General features: G+C 42.2%; 2 long non-coding RNA genes across 2 annotated transcripts; both read right to left on the bottom strand.

The window, feature by feature from the left end:
- Positions 1–1,427: 1,427 nt before the first annotated feature.
- LOC134454569 (uncharacterized) lies at positions 1,428–3,505 on the bottom strand. Its single transcript, XR_010035861.1, has 2 exons — positions 3,198–3,505; positions 1,428–1,916 (listed from the first exon to the last, which is right to left on the bottom strand). It is a non-coding gene; the product is annotated as an uncharacterized LOC134454569 (long non-coding RNA).
- A 4,135-nt stretch (positions 3,506–7,640) lies between these two features.
- On the bottom strand, positions 7,641–9,259 carry LOC134454560 (uncharacterized). Its single transcript, XR_010035851.1, has 3 exons — positions 8,745–9,259; positions 8,288–8,424; positions 7,641–7,734 (listed from the first exon to the last, which is right to left on the bottom strand). It is a non-coding gene; the product is annotated as an uncharacterized LOC134454560 (long non-coding RNA).
- Between the last annotated feature and the right edge of the window lie 10,320 nt (positions 9,260–19,579).

Raw genomic sequence — 19,579 nt, 5'->3', positions numbered from 1 at the left:
TGTTTTCTGAAAAAAATGTTTTTTGCTGCCTATCCGTCATCTACCCATATAAAGGTGTACTATAAATCAAGTCAGTTGCTGCAAATGTTGCTGCACTTCCAACACATGAAACTATGTGGTTGATGCTGGTTTAAAATGGGCCTGAAAAGCCAGACATGTTTTTTTTAAAAAAAAAAGTGTGTGCTGATGTGTCAGTCATTGGGTGCAATCAGGTTCCCCCTGGGGTAATGCATCTAAGGGTCACATTTCCTGTTGTTTCACGATGCACTTCCTAAATTCCAACCTTGTTTCAATCATCCTGAAGAAAGCGGTTGCCATGTTCTTCACCGGCAAGTTCAACTAAAAAAACCTTAAATGGAACTAACAGTAAGTTACCAAAACTTATGTAAAAGTTGTTTAAATTCATAATTGACCTTTCCGCAAACTCCTCCCCCCCTTAGCAACGGTTGCTATGCGAGTCAAGCTTTCACGTATTCCAGGTTCTCAGCATTAGAATGAATGGCATGCGACATGTTTTCACCCCTGTCAATTTCGGCTCTGCCCATAGAAATCACAAGTAATTTGTTGAGAAACAGCAAAATATAAGATAAAAGTTGACAAAAAGGTCTGCAACAGGCTTATGAAGGCTACATCCACAACATTATATGCTGTGTTTGTAGCCAGAGGGTAAAGTATACAGATCCCAATGTAAGAGGCAAGCATCTAATAATTTACAAGAGCAGCAGTGCTTATGTAGGCCTAGACCTAAAGCAGGGTAAGTCACCTTTATCACACGTTGCATTAAAATGCACATGATTATCATATTTGTTGCATTAAATCCATGTGATGGTAACAGATGCCAGATGTAAACATTCCCACCTGTAGCGCTCCAGTCTATTGCTCCCACATCGTTGACTTGGCTTGTTCAACACATTTCACCTCATGCAAGTGAAAGGCAACCCTTTGGAACCCCAATCCTCCACAAGCTTCACACAGCAATGGCACAATGATACCAAAATAAAACCAGTGCCTGTGTCATCTGTGGTTGCTCCAAAAGCAAAGGTGTTTCTATAAGGTGTCTCTTACGGTCACTAGGAAACCAGTAAGCCTACATTAAAGTTCAGTAAATAGATAAATACATATTTCCAGTAATCTACAAATTACATTGGCTACATTGTAAACAGTGGAAGTTAGAGAGAATTTCGTTGTAGGCCTACTGCCCTCCCTCCTGGAACTTCAATGTGACAGGTGACAAACTGACTCTCCTACAAAGGCAGACAGGAACACCTGAGCTATTTGGTGCAAACCTCCTGTGGACATCACTGTTGTTGCAGACCACACATACCCTCTTGGAGTGGCTTAAGTCATCAGGTAATTCACCATGACATGAAATGGGTTAAAGCATTTAAGCAAAAAATGAAAATACACAGGTCATGACAATATGCATGATGATGGATGGTATTTAATACACAATAACAAAATAATCAATACATAATACACAATAAATACACACAGGGCTGATGTTGACTGATTAAATATTGTGCTCACAGTCTGTAAACTGATGTGGAATCTTTTGTAACCAAATATACTTGTCTAAATGTCATCAGTGTCAATAACAGCTCACTACACAAAGGAAGGTATGGTGTGCCACTGTACCTGGATTATTTAAAATGTTGAACTCATACAAGGTATTAAAATGCTCATAGGTGAATCAAGCACAGTAGCCTACAGGAAATGGCCTAGCCCTAACACATCACTTTCATGCACAGACTCTGGTTTTAACACCAAAGTAGTGTGTAAATGGAGTTTGTATCTAAGTTGTTGGAGCTGGACATCCTTTGCCTCTAGTTGTACAGTCAGCTTGGTTATCACAGCCTTCTGAGTGGACACCATGTCCCTCAACATCTGAAGCTCATCTCCATGATCAGTGGTGGGATCTGTAAACAACAAACAACAACAACAGGAAAAGTTAGCAAACTGCATATAAATATCTCTCTCTCGCTCGCTCACACACACACACCATGGTCACTGGTGTTTGAAGCACTTTGTTCCAGTGTTAAGGTGTTCAGTGGACTTTGAGCTCTCTCCTCGTACCCTGTAAACAATCAGTTTGACTTTCCATTACATTTTCATAGTAATGCAAGGTTGATGCATGTTAGTGTAGGGCTAAGATGTTTTGTTGATGTTTTGAGAATGATGACTGGGTACAACAATGTTGCAATGTATAACTAAATCATCTCTGATTGAAGGCACTAAAATAAAATGCACATTGTGAAGTACAGCACATATGGGATCTTAAATCAATACTATTAAGTATTATTCAATCTCAGTTCAGTTGCGATGGTTACATGAGGTGGGATTCTAACACAAATAGCAGAATACTTTGCCCAGCATAGCTGATGCTTGTTTGCTACAAGCAAACAAGTGGCATCCCACTTTAAATGCCATTGTACAAGATAAACTTTTCAACTCTACACAACATTAACATTACTTTGGTTGCTACTTGCATGCATGCACAATATGAACAGAACAGTCAACAGTGACAACAAACCATAGAGGTAGAAAATAACACTAGAGAGGACCCCGCCCCCCCTTTTACGGCAATCTGTAGCGGCCATTATCTGGAGGTAGATCAGAGAATGGAAATTAACGGAGAATGAGGCTCACCTCTGTCAAAAATGGCTTAATCATGTGAAAATGTCCATCAACACACTATACAAGGACACTAGTTGAAGTGTGTTGCTAACTATGTTCATAAAATATATTATTTGATTTTTAAATGTATTTTATCGACTCATATGATTTCAGTAGATATGTAGCCTGACATTTCAAATCTGGTCTTTGATTAAAGTGTTACTTTATATTTACACAGTTTAAGTTAATTTCTTGACATGGGTGGACGTGTTCTCCATTGACTTGCATTGCCTGGAAGTACCTACACTACCTACGGAAGTTGGGAAGCTCCAGCTGCCATTTCCCAGTGCTGTCGCAAATTGCTGTGTCCTCTCTAGTGTTATTTTCTACCTCTATGCAACAAACTTACAGTTAGCCTATGCTAAATGAGGCTAACCCATTCAATCCAGCTTATTATGATCATCCACACAGTTCTAGCTGCCCAAAAATGCAAGGTAGTGCTACTAAATTGTATTTGAAGAAGTGGTATCATCACGTTTTCAATGAGGTAGAGGGATTTTAGCGACATTAAAATAGCTGCTTACCTTAGCTTGTAGTGGCTTCTGTTTACATGCTGCTGGTGGTGGGGTAGTCCACATTGTTTAGTCCACAGCAGGAATTTCTCCATCTCGGTCTTTGGTTTTGGGAAGGAATGAAATGTAACCCCTCCCTCCAACTTTTTTGTATCTCCGTTGTCGGAATTACACACGCCATACGCGCAACATTTCATTTTATCTTCCAAACTCGGGATCTCTCTCATAGACTTCCATTCATCAAAATGGCTGGCTTGACCAAGGTCCCGAGCTTAGTAACTGTTGCTATGCTATGATTGGTCAGTTACCATTTTGGGGGGTGGCCGCGGAAAGGTGAATCGTCTCACATTAACCTGTTCTCCCCTAACTGCATAGTAGGAAAATAAAATATTGCCCTTGCACCAGTGTTTTTATAGAAAACTGGTGAGTATTAGAATGAATGTTGTTACTATTTCCTAGTGGGCAATCAAGCCAGTTTCATCAGTCTTTCAAGAATGTCCACATGCGTTCTGCAAAGACATGCTTTAGGTCATGAGGTAAAATGTGAAAGCCATGGCTCATTATTATGCTACTGTTATGTGGTTTTATTTAGGTATCCAGGTGCATACGGTATACATTCAGCCTGATGACGTTGAGCAGCAGAGGGACCTTTTGCAACCTGTTAGGGGAGGATGAACAGATGGACATTGAAGAGGCGAGGCAGGAGGAGAAAGGCTCAACCTGTTAAGACTTCATACCTGACAGTGATTCCAGCTTTCAGTCTTCTCATGGCAAAAGTATGACCGAGAGACCCACACAAAAGCTTAAGAAGTTAGGGTAGCTGGGAAGCAGGAAGCTGGGCATTCTTGGCGACTCTGAGAACTATAATAGGCCTACAGGCCAAGTCGTCATTGTTATAAGATGGTAATAACATCATCAAATATTTGCCCTGTTGAATGACTGTACGTTTTTGCGTCACATCCTGTTGATGCTAAAATCACATGCTCTGTTACATCAAGATTCCATGAACCAGTCAACTTCCTGGGAGTAATTGCAGTACTTTGAGAAAGTGCTCTTTCTAGCCTAATCATTCATTGTGCTTGTGTCAGTATTGTAGTGTCATTGTTTATTTACAGTGTGTCGACGCCATCTACTGGATACTCCGCGCACGGTTCATTTTCTATCCACTTCATCATTTCATTCCAAAGCACAGAGTGAGCTCTTTGATGCAATGTAGGCTAAATTCACCTAGAGCTCTAGTTGTGTATATCCAATGACTTATGTAGACCTCCTTGTGTATACCCGTTGGATCGCTGAATACATAGCCTACATTAAATCCATATTTCGGTCTCCGGTCTCAAGTCAACTGCGGCCGTCTTGCCCACTGTCGTCACCAGCTATGGAGAACACGACAGTGGCAAAATGAAAGATTGTTCCAACCGATTTCAATAAAGGTTTTCTGATCTGACCGCTTGAATTGACTATCCGGCTCCCTCTTTTATTGCAATGCTTACCAGCAAAAGTATCAAACACACTTGAATCCTTATAGCCTACATTACAAATATCTGACTGGACCATCGTAGGAAACAGGTTTGTACCGGTATGTCTCTCAGTCATGCAGCATGCACGGAGCTGGATTTCAGTGAAACATTGCACATGTTAACTTAAAAGGACACTCCACCCATTTTGCATTAGGCTTTCCATTGCTAGACACCCAGTCATACGTTTGAATGGTCTTTCAAAAATCTCTCAATTCCCCCTGAGATAGGAGAAATCTGCATTCATCTCTTAACACTTCCTATGTCAATGATGTAAAAATGGTCATTTTGCATCATCGACATAGGAAGTGTAAGAGAGGTGGATTTCTGTTGAGACTACAAGCCTTTTTCCCACCTTTTCAACCCTGCCCATAGGGGGTTGGACCTAATGCTCTAACAGACCTATCACAGATCAGTGTCCCAGTGCTTTTGAAATCACTGGCATTGAGGCTCCAGTAAGCAGTGTTGCCAGATTGGGCTGTTTCCCACCCAATTGGGCTGCTTGGGTTGGCCGTCTGCGGGTAAAAATGGCATTTTACAGGAAAACTCGCCCAATCTTTCCCATCGACATCAATAGAATTGGGCGGGATTTAGTGCTTCCAGGCGGGTTTTGAGCATTTTTTGGGCTGGAAATCATCAGCCTCATCTGGCAACACTGCCAGTAAGTCACTGGCATAGCTGGAAAGGAGAAGCTGGAGCACACTGCAGCTTAGTTTTCATGACTTTATTTTGTGCACACACCCGACCAACGTTTCGGTGTTGCTACACCTTCTTCAGAGTCAAATGATAGCAAGAGAGAGACACACATTTCAAGACTTGACATTCACAGGTGATCCTAGCCTGATAAACCAGCCTAAATGTATTGGATGCCTTAATTTAGTCTGGCTCTGATGAATGGAGAAAACGGAACATTGTTGATGAGCACAACCCGTTGTCTTTCAAACCATGTCTGTGCTAATAGGCCAACGCTCTGACCAATCAGCGCAACTGACTGTGACGTAGTAAGCGCGACAGACAGCTGTGGTGGAGAGGGGACTGTAAACAAGGGAAGTAGTGAAGCTGTGAGCAGGACCGTGGATATCCAATACATTTAGGCTGGTTTATCAGGCTAGTGGATAACTTTAACGTTTTGAGATGGAGTCGGACTAGTTGTCGCTTTTGCCAAAAAGACATGAGAGTTGCCGGTGTACTACAACACTATACAAAACTGTTCCAAAGTTCAACTTCAGCTTTGTCGGTTTCAGCGAACGTCTCGCATGCATCGAGGAAGCCCACGGTGTTAAACATACTTGAAAGAGATCTTCCTGTATTTATAGGCCGTCAGGTCACCTCAATTTTCGTTCATTCTCGCTCCACAGCATCCGAACACGATGCCCATAAGATGATGAACTGACCAAAGCTATTGTAGCGAGTCTGGGGGGTTACTTAAGTTGTGTACGCATCGGGATTCTGTTCTATGGTTTGGTGGGTGCGAGGCACTGTTTGGGTTCGAATAAGGGGAGCGGGGAGTTCTCTCTGTTTACTGTGAGAGATCTACGTAGCAGCTGTGCTACAGTTGGGTTACTGGTAAGCAGTGTAGGCCTACTTGTTCATTATTTTTATGTGGCGTGGCTGTGGCCAACTGTCTCCATTAAACGGACACTTCTGTCTACATCCTGTGTGTTCCCTGGCTACCAAACGCTACACTATGTTTCACTTCAGAGAGGTTCGGATCGTGAAAACATCCAAGGGTATAGACGTTTACAGAAGGAATATTTTCCTTAGCTGAATGAGGAGACACGATACACCACGTGACCGCGCTAAACCAATCACGTTGCCGATTTGGACAGCTATCAGTCCTCTTGCGTTCCACAAATTGTACTACTAAGGTTTTTAAAATATCTCTAAGGAAGACAGATTGATTCTTAACAGTTAAGAATGACCGTGATTAATTTCTATCTTGAAGAACAATAATGCATGAGGGTGCCAAAGGCAAAGACATGAGCCCAAATAGAAATAGGCCTACAATATCAATAATATCCAAGATCAATAATGATCGTTCATATAGGCTATACAAAGTGGTCCAACTGTTAAACTGTGCTTCAAAAGGCAATGCAAGTTACCTTTCATGATATATACATTTTAAAAAAAAGGAAACAATTCCAATTTTCAGTGATATTCATGCATTTAAAGTGGGATAAATGGATCCTAACATTATCAAACACAAGCAGGTAATTGGAGTGCTTCTGGGTCTTCACCTTTTTTCCTTGGTGCTCATCAGTGTAGGGGCTGTCAAACTTGGTCCAGGAAGACAGATGCTGAGGCATTGTAGCCAAATAAAGTAAAAAAAAAAAAAAATGCAACCTTGAGTGCCTCGGCATCCGTCTTCCTGGATTCCTAACAGTGCTTCATTTATAACAAAACAATAATGCAAGTGGTGGTAGATCCCTTTTTAATCAATAATGGAAGCCATTATAATTATCAATATAATGAATATGCAGTTATTCATGTGGTAATTTATCCATTACTAGATACACAACACATACAAACAGTCATGCTTAAGTATATGCTTCAATAGACTGGCCTAACTGCATGGTTGTACCTAAACAGGAGGACTAGGGCATCAGTCTACAACCCCTTGGTGGCAAGGAAGATGGAGGCAAGGCAAACAATTACAGGCTGCCCTTTTAATGTATGCCATTGAAATGTTGACAAAATTATCCACTGTTGGCTCCTTAGTGGCACCTAGAATCCAGCTGACTAAATTATTAAGTACAAGAGGAACAGCTGTTTGTGCTTCACTGAACGTCTGTAGTCTTCTGCAGTGGGAGGCCATGGGAACAACGTTGTCCTTTTTCAGTGTTACTATCTGTCTGGCTCATTTTGCTGGACTGTCACAATCTGTTTCCACACCTAAGGGTAACATGTCGAAGACCATATCTGGTGACAAATCTGAGCAGCAAACAACAATTCAGGCATTCAGTATTACAAGTGGTGGGGGTGAATAACACAAGATGCCGGCGGTCATGTCGGAGTCTCCTCTTCAATGTATCCTGTCAATAACAACAAATCAAACAGAAAAAATCATGAGTCATGAATACCGGCAAAGGGGGGCTTGATATTGTAGTTTGTTAACATGGTGGGCAGTGTGGCATAATGATTAGTGAGGTGGTCTTAAGATCAGACTAGGGTTGCTGACTCAAATCTCTGACCACTGCATACACCTCCATCCATGCCTAAAGTGCCCTTGAGCAAGGCATATATCCCAACATTGCTTTAAGGAAGGTAAACTATACTCTTTAAATTACTGAAAGCATTACTGTAGCATCACACTGCCATAAGACTTCTGCTTTCCTACTACAAAATAATACAGGTGGCAAGATGAATGGTCACACACATGTATGAAATTTGCCTTAATTTCGACAAATAATAAATTGCCTTGCAAACACCTGTAGCTTGAAACAGACAACAACTCCACTTGACTGAACCAGGTCAATATGTATTCCTCAATTTGTCTCATTACTTAGAAAATAATATATTATAAAGTACATGTGTGTTGGGCACACCCTTGTATGTGTATTTGTGTGAAGTTAAGATATGACTTACTGTTGATTCTCTGCTCTGGCAGGATCCCTCAAAACCTGGTATTCCGTGGGTAGCAACTTTTGGGTAACTGCACCTCGAGATCCACACAGTCAATGTCCTTGATATGAAGGTCCTGTGTAGGTCCTTTACTTCAGGAGCTTGCACAAAAGAAAAAAAAAGAATGTAGCTGGCAGACAAACAGTAGCCTATATTTTCGCTGGTGAACTGGTACAGTTGCATATTGTTAAGATCAAGCACACAGACATGATCCTCATTAACATTCACACTACCTATTACAATCAGTGTGTTAACTTGTGACAACAGATTGTAGGCCTAATAGACTGCTGGATATTGTTAACACAGACCAACCCCTCAATAACTCAGATGGGGTGGGGAACAGTCCTTAACTCAAACACAACATTTGGCTATGATAAAGTACAACCAAGACATCTTTCCACAGATGATAGAACTAGCTTACCTGTCTGTGTGTCTTTGATGAAACCTTTTTGTCTGTCAGATGTGTTCTCCTAGCTTGCCAAAACAATACCTAAAGGCCTTCACGTTTCCCCCTGTGGAAAATCAGTACGTTATTCTTCAATCACAAAGCAATTAAGTCCTAACTAGCTTCTTAGTGTTATTTCCACATCACCGGAACAATTAATTCAACATAATTGAGCAAGTGCGTTGTGAGAGATCACCGAGGGGCTCGATTGACTTTCGTTGGTTTACTCGGTGTATTAACTGTCTGAATACACGGTATCAGTGTGATTCTAGTGTAGATCACTCCACCGGTATGGCACTATTAGCTCCATAACATCGATGTTATTTTAGTGCGACGCCATGCTGGTCTCGTCGAAGTGCAGTGTACTAATTTCCAAAGTGTAATAAATTTAACTTAAGACGCAGTGTCTCCTCTAGCCGCCGTACACAGCCGTTTCCCCAGTCAATCAGCCCCACGCTCATCTCGCACAACGTCCATGTAAACTTCAATCTTACGACCACAGACTTGTTTTAGATAGTCAACATTAAAGACTGTAAACTGAGATTAAAAAGGGAGACGTCCGGGGCGACAGTCCATCTGTTACAATGGCAACAGGGTGAAGCGTTTACCAAATCATTACCGTCATCTTTTAGGAATATACTTTACACACACCCTGACGTTGTTAAGAGCATGCCACTTACCATTATATGAGGTGAATCTCGTCCACTCCGAGGACCTTGTCTTGGAAGACAACACGTCGCGTTCAGCAAAAGCCATGCCTCCTGACTGCTCCGAAGACCAACTGGCACTGACGACATATTTTGATGTTTGCTGGGTTATCGACGCCCAGTTGCATGGCAGTGAGTCCAAAATTGCTCGCCTCCTTCGCCTGGTCTACCATTAGGGCTAACAAGGGCGAGACGACTACCGGTACTACCATCGGGTTTTCAAAGAGCCCCATCATTTCGGCTACCAGTGGAGTTAACTGGTAGATAAGACTTTTGCCATAGCCTGTCGGTAACACGGCGAAAACGTCCTTCTTAAAGATGAATGAACGTAGAGCCTCCTCTTGCTCACGTTTTAACGAAAACCCCAAGTCTAATTCTTCCAAAACTGATGCCAATGCATCAAACGAGCGCTGTTCCATTGCCGCCATCTTTCTTGTTGTGCTTTCTCCACTGCCCAGCGTCTCACTGCTATGTCGTCACTCCCTCAAAACCCCGCCCCAGAACCCTCTGCCCCGCCCGCGTTAATTCAAAACACATCTCTGCGTTGTGATTGGTTTAGTTACCATCTTGCCAGATTCAGGGCAAGATTCAAAATGAATAGTTGTTCGATACCAGACCCACCCGCAGCTGAAAAATTTTCAGCGTCCAGCAGGTGGCGCTGGTTTACCAGGCTAAGGTGATCCCACTTGGTTTGGCTAAATTGGTCTCATCTAATTGCAGGTAATTGACCCCACCCCTCAACACCAGGACAAGATTGCAGACAATTAGACAGAGAGGCTTCGTAGAAAGGCATTTTGGATTCATACTCTAAATTCAGTGGAGCCTCAGGGTATAAATGAGGAACACAATATGTCTTGCTCTCTGTAACAAATTGTTCCAGCATCGGGGCTGTGGTCTTGTAATAATTGTAGCTGTGGTTTTATTGACAATGTTCTTTGTGTATTGTTTTTTTTCACTTTTTTATTTTGTTTTGGGAAGTTGGCAAGCTGTCTAATTGTCTACAATCTTGTCCTGGTGTTGGGGGGTGGGGTCAATTACCTGCAATGAGATCAGACCAATTTAGCCAAACCAAGTAGGATCACCTGTGAATGTTAAGTCTTGAAATGTGTGTCTCTCTCTTGCTATCATTTGACTCTGAAGAAGGTGTAGCAACACAGAAACGTTGGTCGCGTGTGTGCACAAAATAAAGTCTTGAAAACTAAGCTGCAGTGTGCTCCAGCTTCTCCTTTCCAGTGATGTCTGTCCCACTGTGATGCACCTGCAAGCAGGGTTGCCAGATGAGGCTGATGATTTCCAGCCCAAAAAATGCTCAAAACCAGCCTAGAAGTTCAAAATCCCGCCCAATTCTATTGATTTCTCTGGCTAAAATTGGGCGGGTTTTTCTGCTAAATGCCATTTTTACCCGCACACGACCATCCTAAGCAGTCCAATTGGGTGGGAAACAGCCCAATCTGGCAACACTGCCTGCAAGCTGAGGGAGGGATGATGCATAGAGTCCCAAATAACTGGGTGTGGCCTGTGGAACTTCAGCATTGCAGTGCATTATGGGGATTGTTGTCACAAATCCACAAGCACTAAAAAGTCATTTTCTGCCTTTTCTTGGCCAAGAAGGCACCAAATTAGAAATGTATGTTACTATTCTACTATAAATATGACCCACTTTCAGTAACATATTCATGTCTCCACCGGTGGAATGCCCCTTTAAGGTCTCTGTAAACGTGCATTTTGGTCTTCTTTGCAAAACAACTTTGTCATCATGCCAAATACCTAGCCTGCTAACTTTAAGCTCTTAAAACGCACTCGTCGTGAGCAAAATGAAGCTTGACAGGACACGAACCATAGCATATTTGATGAAATGTCTACTCACTTTATTCCTCATCTGCTGTCTGCGAATCTCAACAAGTTCGCCCATGAAATAAACAATTAAAAACAATGTTTTCATAAAAATGGGTAAGAAATAGAGGTATATGCAACCTTCAGTCATTCCACTCGTCAGTAAACGCGAGCTGCAGTTACCGTAGCAACGATATCAACAATTGCTCTTGAGATCTGTGTCTGATTATTTCAGACTAAACAAACTTCCGCCTCGTTGGTTATGCTAATCAGTGGGAGGAGATAATTTAAATATTCATATTTCTGCTCGCGCGCGTGAGGAAATTCATGTCACCTCTCGCGCGTGAGACGTGTTTCCGCGCGTGGCAGCGTTTGCGCGCGCGCAGAGCAAAATCGCGCGCGCGAGAGTGTCTACACGCGCGCGCAGAATAAAATACCTCGCGTGTGCAGTACATGGCGCTCGTGGACCTTTTGTCCCGATGATGACGCCATAATAGTGGGCTGCCAATGGCCTCTCCATCAATAAGCCAAGCCACATGAGATTTTGGGATCTGGCCTGGCGCCAAGTCTGTGCTGCTCTATCCTGTCTGACAGACCAGGACACGGATGCTGGTAGGGTCGTGATGGGTGCTGATGGGACTTCCATCTCGCAAAGCCGTGCCAAGCTGCTTTCTATACACACATAAAAACAGTAATGTATTTAAATGTATGCATATTTTCAGTCATATTTAAGGCAATATCTTCAAAGCAAGAGTGTGGTAAACTGAGAAATGTGAAGTGTATATTTAAAGAATATAACATTTTGGAAACTGTAACTGTATTATTCAGCTTTAAAACGCCTTTGCAGTGGCTCTTTGGTATGTCAGAAAATTTTATTCAAAATCAGATTGCCCCATTTGAGTACAACAAAGAGTATAGGGTGTTTCCCGCAGCCACGCTTTGTAATGCCTCACCAAATATTGCCTCAGAAGTCAGATCGGGTTGGGCTAAGGCTGCTGTGGGTGGCTTCTGTTGTTGCTGGCTGCCTGTTGGCCTGCCCCCATTTCTTCCTCTTGGTTTTCCAGGCTTGAGAGGGGGACAAGGTGTGCATCCCAATATGTGACCTTGCCTCCTCCACTTGCTTCCTCCACTTGCTTCTCGTCATGATGACATCACTGACAACAGCATTATATTTCAATATCTTGCAAAAGCTCAATTGTAAAGTCTTTTTCTCATTTGCAATTGGGATGGTGAATGAAAAATAGTCCCTCAAAAGTTGTTGTGGTGAGGCTGACAGCTGGGAAACTTTAACGTTTTCTCCACGGAGGAGGGGCCAGGAGGCGGGACGAGGAGACAAGCACAAGTGGAGGAGGCAAGGACACATATTGGGATGCACCCAAGATGAAGGCCCTGTCTTTCTGGTTTGCTGAAAACACACAAAGTGGAGGAAAGATAGTTAATTCATACTGTCTTGTATTTAGGGATGCACGATGTTGAAATTTTTGGCCGATACCGATATCCGATATTTATATTGCGGTTTTGGCCGATAACCGATATTAACCGATACCGATGTTTTGGTTTTTTTTAAAGGGAGATAATAACATTTAATACAGACTGACAATGATGCAAACTGCGTTTTCAAATGTCTTCCTTTATTTTCAACTCCCTGTGAGAAACATTAGATAATAAGATGGAAGACAAACAATCAAAGGCACTGCCAAGTCTAAAAACCATACCAGAACCAATAAGAATGAGAACCGTAAGTTCATATAAAACAGTGAAAGTAACTGCCTTGCCAAGTCCAATCTTTGGAAATTTACAGCCAGATACATATCAGAACAAATCAAAATAATAACCACAGTAACATGTCTATATGAACATGTCTAATAACATGTGCTGAAGTTTTTCATGTTTAGATAGTGCAGGTGTATACATATGTGCGACAGAAAGGTTGAGCGAGAGGGGTGTGTGTGTGTGTGTGTGAGAGAGAGCGAGAGACAGAGAGAGTTTGAGTGTTTCTCTGTGCGACTATGTGTGTGCACAAATATGTGTCTGTTCTGTATTTGAGAACAATAGAATAACATTTCGAAACATACATTTAAACAACATACAATACACTGTAATCTAAAGGTGCACTGTGTAGGAGGTGGCCAGAGTAGGTACATACATTAATATTTACTAGTATGGCCAAAGTACATTCGTTTTTCCAGCTCAGAATGTCTATTTCTGGAAATTCAACTTTCATGTATGAAAAGTGCAATTTTACTTTACTGCATAATACTTAGAATTTGTTGTTGGTGGTAAGTAGTAGTCATGAAAAAGGTAACATTAGTGAATGGGTAACATGCATTCAGGAAATAAACTACTAAATATCTAATGCAATGCACCTTTAACATTTGAAATCATGTGTTGAAGGTTTTATGTTTTGATGGTACAGATGTGTACATGTGTGTGTGTGTGTGAGAGAGAGAGAGAGAGAGAGAGATGTTTCTCGCGTTGTCTCGCAGCACAACATGCACATGGTCTTTATCAATTTTCCACTGGGAAAGCATGTCCTCAAATGCCCTGGCGATGGCTGCCCCTGTATGCGATCCACTGAACTCTTGTGCATGCAGCACAGCTCTATTGCTTTCAAAGTTTGTATCTATCCATTGAACCGTAAGTCTCAACATGCTCATGTGTGACACTTCCGAGCTCCAGATGTCAGTCGTGAAGCTGACATCTGTGACACTATCCAACATAGTATGGATGTGTTTGGCCACGACATCTTGTAAGGCTGGCAGGGAAACGTCAGCGAAGTAGCGCCGGCTCGGTAGGCTATAGCGGGGCTCTATGTGCTCTATCAGCTGCCGAAAACCTCGGTCCTCCACAATTGAAAATGGCTGATCGTCCAGCGCAATCATCTCCATTACCTTTCTCGTGATTGCCTTGGCCTTTCCGCCGTCCTTGTCGAACTTTTTGCTTTTCTCAAACAGTTGTTGAATTGGCCTGCTGCTTTCTACTGCCGTGGCTGGTGGCTTTGACTTCTGGCTAACGTTAGCAGCGTTTGCTTCCTCCCACTGTTGATGTACTTGGGGATGCTTACATTTCAGGTGTCCGATTAAGTTGCTGGTGTTGAAGGACTTGGACGTCTCTCCACCACGCCTGAACTGAACTTGGCAAGTGTTGCATATCGCGTACTTCTGATCTTCTTGCGATACGGAGAAGTATGACCACACTAACGACATATTTAATTACTTCAGTGCAGCGCCTACTCTCTATCTTGCTATCTCCCAATGACACGCCAGCTACTCAATATCTTTTTTTTTTTTTTTCAATGAAATGACGCAGTTACCGTGGCGACCGAATGTGCATTGTATAGTATCCAATGACAATGCAGGAAAGTAAGATGTCAGCGGTAGGGCTGTCATATTATGTCCAAACAAATAAAGCATGGTCAAATCCGACCCCTCCCCCGTCCCAACACTACAACTCGCAAGTGGACTAAAACATCGACGTTAACATCGGCCAAGTTTTACCCATCAGTCCGATGTCCGATGTGCTGAAAAATGTCAAATATCCGCTGATGCCGATGTTAAAGGCCGATACATCGTGCATCCCTACTTGTATTATATCAGATAGCACTGATTCTTTTGGCTATGTTTTGAACCTATAATTTCACCTACCTTGACCTTGGTCAACATGTTATCAAGAACTAGGTCCAGAACATCAGAACTTCTTCTGTTCCCTGTGACTTTGAATTCCGTTGTCATTCTGAAATGAAAGCTGTAACAGTGCAAAAAGTGGTACACAGAAATTCATCCATAGTGGGAAAGATGAGTGTGGAAACTTTTTCATTCGAGGGGCCACCTCAAATTTATCCGAGGGCCATGCAAGTCCTCAGAGGGCCGTACTATGAACACAAACCAGCATTTCCCCCTACACTTTAGGCCTATATTGAAGGCAGCTACCTTTAAAACAGACCCCATCTTTTATAGATCCCCTGAATATAACTTCATTGTATCATAAATGTATGTTCTAAGATTGCATAACAAAATGTCATATTTCATGTGAAGCTGCAAACAGCCTTCGAGATATTGGTTCCCCATCCCTGGTTTACACCCGGGCAGAATTCATGATTTCCCAGAGAATATGGATGATGAATAGATGCTGGATGCTGCCATATAATGTAAAACACATTTGTTCTCTGTTTGATTCCTGGCCACATCTGATTACCCTGTTGTAAGACCAGCCTGACTCGTGGAAGGTACATCTGGTGCTAAGGCGCTGAAGTAGCTAGGCCTAGTGACGCAACACCTTTGGCGTCTCAAAGAGATTGGAATGTTAGTGGCTAGTGCTGAAGTGCTTGTCTGCCTAACTCAGGGGTCGGCAATCCGAAATGTTCAAAGAGCCATATTTGGCCAAAAAAACAAAAACCATACCTGTCAAGAGCCGCAAAGTCTAAAAGCCTTATATGAGGCAACATAAGCTATTTGGCTACATTATACAAAATTAACATTCATCTTTAAATGTTTATTTCCCCCGCAGCGCATCCTGGAGAGAATTACGCACCACGTGACTACATATGTACGATAGGCCAGATGCTGCTTCAAGTTTAGCCTAACTTCCATCACAATAGTATGTGTTGTGTTCTGTTGCACTGATTAAATTATATATAAGAATAAATACATATTTTTTCGTTTACATCTTTTATTTTTAGGTCTCCAGAACCCCAAAAAGTGCATGTAGCCTCAAGCTATTTTCAGACAGTGTGGAAAGATCATTCTCTTCGAAAGTCAAGAGCATTCACTGTTCAATAACAATCAGACTGCTAAACACGCAGAATGTGCTTAAAACGCAACTTACAACTATGAATAGGCTATGAAACGGTAGCCTAGTGCAAATGAGTTAATAAAACAATCCCCATTTCTCAGCGTCAGACATTTAAAAAGTGGCTACAATGGCAAAGCGCAGCCTGTAATTAAAAGGCAGCTTAACATTCAACAACAGCCGAAATGAACAAAATTAAAAACAAACAAAACAGATAAACTTCTGTGCATCATCTTCTCTTTAGTTCGCCAAAGCCACGGTCAGCGCAACTGTGACACGCAGCAGCAGCATCCTTCTCTTCCCCAGCTAGACACGTAGGCTATCATCGAACCTGGGTGATAAAACGCAATAATTGTGTCATTCCAAATATACTGAGACAAGCAGAAAGCCATTCATAAAACAGCTACTTTGTTAGGCTTAAATATGCGCCTATATGAGGGGATTGTTTTCTCACCTGTTCAATGTGACTTGTGTTTTCGGACATCACTGGACAGCTTCTCCACATCGGGCATGTAGTTTGTTACTTTAATCTTGACGCAGGACTGCAAGCTCTCATCTGTGAGGCGGGTGCGGTATTTGGATTTAATATAGTTCATGTTTGAGAAGATCTGCTCGCACAGATATGTTGATCCAAACATGGATAACACTGCAAATGCGTATTTCTTCATGTTACCATAAGAGTCGGGAAGAGCCTTCCATGTTTCAAACACAAGTTTCTCGGGTGTTGGGAGGCTTTCGATGTCGCTCCATTTGTGGCTTTGGGCAGCGCTGGCTTTCTGGCGGCCGACGTCTTCAAGCTCTGCTGTCAGCCGTTCGAATTTGGCAACCCACATTTCTTTATCGGCTATATCGGCCATTTCCATTTCGAGCTCAGCCAGATCAATTCCTGGAAATGTTTTCAGCAAGGAAGGATCAATTTGCAGGGGTGTGACAGGGAAAGACAGAGTCACCTTTTCCTTTCGGAATTCGCCAAATCTGCCCCCAAATGCAGCTTGCATGTCAACGATTGCACCTTGCAAATAATCACTATTGAGTGTGTGATCGTGATGGGCGTCTTTGAACTCTCTCAGGGATGAGAAGTGGGAGAGCGTGCCTCGCTGTACATCCCTGGCCAATACTGTCAGCTTGCGCTCGAATGACAAAACGGCTTCCAGCATTTGAAGCGCAGTGTTTCCCTGCTCCTGGAGACTTTTATTGAGCGTGTTTAGATGACATGTCATGTCAACCATGAAGTGCAGTTTTTCCAGCCAATTTATGTCGTCCAGTTGTGGGTAGTTGAGGCCTTTGGTTTTCAGAAAGGTGTTAACGTGCTCTAAACACCTAACGAAGCGACGCAAAACTTCGCCCCTGGATAGCCAGCGGACCTTGTTGTGCAGCAGGAGGTCCGCATATTCGCTCTCAACTTCCTCTAGCAATGCACGGAACTGGCGGTGGTTTAGTGCTTTTGCGAGTATTTTGTTGACAATTTGGATGACATGGTTCATCACCTCAATACATTCTGCTGGGAATGTTTGCGCACACAGCGCCTCTTGGTGCAATATGCAATGGAATGCAAGCAGATCTCGATCCAATGCTTTCTGTAGTAAAGTCACAAACCCCTTTTGCGACCCTCTCATACTCGGCGCACCATCTGTTGCGACTGAAATCAGGTGCCCAGTGTGTATTCCTTTGTCATTTAAACACTGTAGCACAGCGTTGCATATGTCCTCCCCCCGTGTTTGGCCTTTTAGTGGTATCAATTCGATCATTTCTTCTTGCGGCCCATCACAGTTCACATACCTGCATAGCAGAGCTGTCTGTTCGATATCCGTCACGTCACACGACTCATCACAGGCTATTGAGAAAGCTGGAGCTGAATTGATGTCCTTGATTTGCTGATCGGTGATATTGTTTGCCATTTTAATTGCCCTCTCCTTCACTGTTTTTGCGGAGAGAGGCATGTCTTTTATTTTCTGAATGATCTCGGTTTTGTTTCTGAAGTCCGAAAACAGGTGCTCTGACATTTTAATGAATGAATCCTTCATGTACTCGCCATCTGTGAATGGTTTTCCACGCTTTACAATCTCCCTGGCTGCAACAAAACTTGCAGCAGCAGTAGAGTTTGGAGATGTAATCCACTTCTTGAAACTGTTTTTTCGGCCCTCAAATTTCTCCACCAGCACTGCAATTGCACTTTTCCTCTCAGTTCCAACTGGGTAATCGTCAGCAAATTTAGCGTGCCTTAGCTGGAAATGTCGCTCCACATTGCTCTTCTTGTTATTTGACAACTTCTCATTGCAAATCAAACATGCAGGCAACCCTTCAGCATTGGCAATGAAAGCATACAGTTCAGTCCATTCTTCCTTAAATCCTCTATTTTCATCGGCAATCCTCCTCTTTTTTCCTTTTAAATCCATGGCTCATAATTCACACCCGTTTGTTTACAACTCGTTCTGTGTCGCAGGCTATGACGTAATTTTGCTATTGCGCGCCATTCTGCAATTAGGTATTTTAAAAATATATATATACAACTACACCGCATTTCACATTATTACGCAAATGACATTTTTTTCCCTTTTCCCAAATAGTCAATAGAAATGACAGTCGTCTTAATTTTCAAGTAATCAGCCATTAGAGTACAATTCAAAAGTTTTTGAATGAACCTTCCAATGATAACGGTATTTTTTTAAATAATAAAAAACTTAAAATGCCCAAAATGCTCTGTTCCAAATTATTACGCAAAACAGTTTTGTAGTGTTGTAATACAAATGTCTTTCTTTTTTTCCCATTTACATCAAAACAGTTGGCATTTGGTACCTTCTAAATTACATTTCGAATTTCAAAACTTGGTCATAAGCTGTAACTGGAATGCTGCGTTTAACATTGAAGTCAATGGCAGGGCATTGCATGGAAATTATGGAAGCCCAGATATCCTTGATGCTTTGCTCTCAGCTGTTTTTGTTTGTTTGGTCTGGTGACCCACACTTCACTCTTCAATATACCTGTAGATTTCCATGCCACGTGTAGGTGCTTTGGAGGTGATGACATTCAAACTCACCAGACATAGCATCCCATTCATTTTCAATGGCGTTTTATGTCTGGTGCGTTAGAATGTCATCACCTCCAAAGCACCTAAACGTGGCATGGAAATCTACGGGTATATTGAAGAGTGAAGTGTGGGTCACCAGACCAAACAAACAAAAACAGCTGAGAGCAAAGCATCAAGGATATCTGGGCTTCCATAACTCCCATGCAATGCCCTGCCATTGACTTCAATGTTAATCGCAGCATTCCAGTTACTAAGACAAAGAGCTTATCACCAAGTATTGAACATTGAAATGTAATTTAGAAGGTACCAAATTCCAACTGTTTTGATGTAAAAGGGAAAAAAAGAAAGAAATTTGGATTACAACACTACAAAACTATTTTGCGTAATAATGTGGAACAGAGCATTTAAAGTTTTTTATTATTTTAAAAAATACCGTTATCATTGGAAGGTTCATT

The sequence above is a fragment of the Engraulis encrasicolus genome, chromosome 8, assembly GCF_034702125.1.
Source record: "Engraulis encrasicolus isolate BLACKSEA-1 chromosome 8, IST_EnEncr_1.0, whole genome shotgun sequence".
NCBI classification, from domain to species: Eukaryota; Metazoa; Chordata; class Actinopteri; order Clupeiformes; family Engraulidae; genus Engraulis; species Engraulis encrasicolus.
This window is presented reverse-complemented; position numbering and strand designations above follow the sequence as displayed.